This window comes from Parus major, unplaced genomic scaffold, assembly GCF_001522545.3.
Source record: "Parus major isolate Abel unplaced genomic scaffold, Parus_major1.1 Scaffold405, whole genome shotgun sequence".
NCBI lineage: Eukaryota > Metazoa > Chordata > Aves > Passeriformes > Paridae > Parus > Parus major.
The window spans coordinates 35,989-39,621 of NW_015379315.1; positions in this window are offsets into that span (position 1 = coordinate 35,989).

Here is a 3,633-nt window from a genome sequence, read left to right on the forward strand (position 1 = left end):
TACATGCGGGTGCCCTGCATGCCACTCTGGGGCCATGAGGGTCACTGAGGGTGGCAGGTGCTCAGGATTCCACTGAGGTGACATGGGGGTCAATCTGCAGAGGTGGGTGTCTGTCGAGTCTCTCAGGGTATTTGGGAGTCACTGAGGGAACGTGGGCGTCACTTGAGAGGAGGGGAGACGGGCATGCCGCGTGTGGCTGAGCAGACATGCCGGTCCCTGAAGGTACCCGAGGGCCGCTGAGGGGACGTGGGCGCTCCCTGAGGGACACGGGAGGGGCGGGCGCGTTCCCACTGCGCAGCCGCTGCTGCCGTTTCCCGCCCAGGCGTGGGCAGCCCCGCCCCGCCGGTCCCCTCAGCCACGGGGCGGGAACTCTTCAGCCCACGCAGACACAGATCTCTGCTTATTTCTTTATTTTACTGTAATAAAAGTGCTTTATGTCACCCTGCTGGCTGTTCTCCGTCTTATCCTCTTCCCTGTCCCACTGGGAAAGAGAGTGACAGAGGGACAGAGTGGGCACCTGGCACCCAGCCAGGGTCAACCCACTACAGTCATTTTGGCACCTGAATGTGGGGTGATATAAAGTTGGTGAAATGGACTATAGCAGGAACCTCGAGGGGCCGGGCTGGAACAGCAGAGGAGTGCAGGCCTGGGGTGGCCAACAGTTTAGCAATGAGCCCGAAGCTGTGGCAGGAGCAGTGTGGGGCTGGGCAGACCCAGAGATGTCAAGCTAAAAGTGAAATAAAAATCCGGATCAGCAGCAGAAACAGCAGGGGCTGGGCAGGCCTGGAAGGAGAAAGAAGGTGGAGGGGGGGATTGTTTCGGGTGTCCTCTGGCTGTCACCTGTGTAATACCCTGGCAACAGCAGCAGCTGCTGGGCTCCCACAAGCAGCCATGAGACACCCCGTTTCAAAGGTGGTTGTGGTCCTGGTTTTCCCCGAGGCACCCAAGCAGATGGTGAGGATCCCTCCCAGAGTGATCGGGTATTGAAAGGACCCAGTTACATGGCTACACTTGTGAGCAGAGGCTCACCCACAGTAAACAGACACAGTGATGGAAAAGTTGCTCAATAGCAGTGGTTCCTCGGGGCAGCAGCAGACCAATGCCAAAACCTCAACCATTTGCCCTTTGAGCCATGTCCCCCAGCTAAGAGACAGCCACAACCCCACCACCTGTCCCTCCTCCCCCATGCATTGACTCCCAAATGCTCCTTTCCCTTGGCTGACTCTTTAGTGTGGGATGTAAGAGGTCTCAGCCACGTCTTGTTTCTTCATGACCTGTGTTTTGCTCCTGGACAACTGCTCCGTTCACAGAGTCTTTCTTCCAGATGGGAAAAAATTCCGTAAAGAATCCAAACCAAAAGAAGCGCCCCTACTTTGAAGTACTGAGATAAAATTAAATGCTAAAAAATAGCTAAACTACAGAATCCAAAAAAATTTCTTAGCTTATAATGGCACAGCTCCTTATCAAATTCAGGGATCACTAACTTTCTAGCTAAATACGATCTAACTCATTTTCAACATGTGAACAAGACAGCCAGTCCTGTCCTGCTGGGTCCCAGCAGTGCCTCACATCTGTCCTGCATCCATGTCAGGATGCTGGCCAACACAGGGCTGTGCTGGAAACTAAGGCAGCTGACTTGAAGTTTGTGCAGGTACCCAAAGGTCAAGTCCAGCGGTGTTCCCTCAGGATTTAGCAGTCCTGAGTGATCTCCCCTGACGTCGCCCACTCCTTGTGGTACCAATTGCTTTCCTGTACAATGTTCTACCTGCCCCAAGAGTAAAGAGGGAGCTGGAGAAAGAGCTTGTCAAGCTGATCTCCATCCTTTCCCAGCAGGGCTGGTTAGGGAGAGAAGTCCAAGCTGAGCTCAAATGTGTGAATGTAGCAGCCATGCACTGGAAGGGTCAGTGGGAAGGATGATCCAGGAACCATTGGCCTGGCAGCCTGAGCTTGCTACCATGGAAGGGTTTGGAGCAGATCCTGCTGAGTGCCATCCCATGGCATGTGCAGGGAACCAGGGGGGTCTGCTGGAGGGTGGGAAAGCTCTGTGCAGGGATAGGAACAGCTGAAGGTCCTGGTAGGGTGTTGAGGAGTTCTGTGAGCATGTTTTGGGATTGTTTGTGTTGGTGGGTGTGTTGGGGAAGGAGTTGTCTGGAAGTGAGAGGTCTAGGCTGGAATTTGAGTCAGTTTGACGGCAGCACCCATGGTTTGGCACAGCTTTGGTTATGGAGGACATAAGGAATATCTGTGACTTTTCGTGTTAGTGGTCCTGGTTCTCATGCAAAAATGAAGAGGGGAGAGCTTTACTTTACTGGCCACTTAGATATCTGTACCAGGGGGAGAATTAGCCTTTTTGCAATCTACTTAATTGTTTGGACTACTTTTGTAATACTGAGTGGACTTTCATTCCTTGAGAGCTTTAATCCTTCAGAGAATTAGGGTATTATCATCCCTCCATAGAAAACTAAAGAGGTTTGCAAACCAAAGAATGGTAGTTTTTTAGCCTCTCTAGAGTGTTATATTTTGTAAAGTGACTCACAATGGATGATATTAAGGCAAAGGACTTGCTGCCTTGAGATGGGAAGCAAACTTGCAAATCTTTCACATTCTCCAGTCATTCCAATTAATCGGCGAAGTCTGCAACATTTTGGAAATACTTGAATTGAGCAGTAGGGAAGCTCTCATGAATTGAGGATTCTTAAATGCCAGATCCTTCTGTGCCTTCCCCACAAAGATGTTTTATAGCTGCAGGAAATTACATCAATGGGAAAACAATTCCCACATGTAATTAATCTGACCAAGACTAAGTGTTGCCAGCAGTTGCTCCATTGAGCTCCTGCCAACAGCCCCTGCAGGAAGGAGCCCAGCTCCCAATGCATGTGGGCTTTGGCTGCCCGCTGGCACAGAAACCCCCCAGGGGCACAGGTCTCTGGGGCAGGAGAAGGGCACCAGCACTGCCAGGGCTCGGCTGGGGTGGCAGGTTTGCCTTGGTGGGGACACTGCCACACTTGCTGATTTCAGTGCTGCTGGGACCCTGTGCAGGTTCTGTGCAAGGCCCTGTGCCCTTCCTGCTGTGGCTGCGTCGGCAGCCCTGGGGGCTCCTTCTGCTGCCCTGAGCCTGCAGAGCAGGACAGCGTTTGCTGATGGTTTGAGGCGTTCCTAAAGATCCTGTTGGGCTGTCTTAGACACTTTGGGCAAGGGATTCCTTCCAACCTGGGCCACTCTGGGAGGGATGAGGGCAGAACCAGGGCACGTGGCAGGGTGTGCAAGGGCCCTTTGTGACACATGGTCACCATGGGATGGAAAGGGACAGGGTGTCAGAGAGCCCTTTGTGACACGTGGTGACATAGGAGCTGGCGGTGACAGGACCACACCACAGTGCTTGGTGCACGCAACGGGACAGGACGCGCCAGAGCAGTGCTGTGAGGAGCCCCCACACAGCGCACTCCTTTGTGTCTGACCCGGAGCTTTTCCAAGGCTTTACTCGTACAGGTGACCTCGTGGCAAGACTGCGGGCCTTGGTGGCCCGTGGCTTTCCCGAGGATTTTCTTTTGCAGGTGCCTGGGAGGCAAGACTGCAGGACTTGGTGGCCTGTGGCCTTGCCAAGACTTTTCTTTTGCAGGTGCCCGCCAGGCC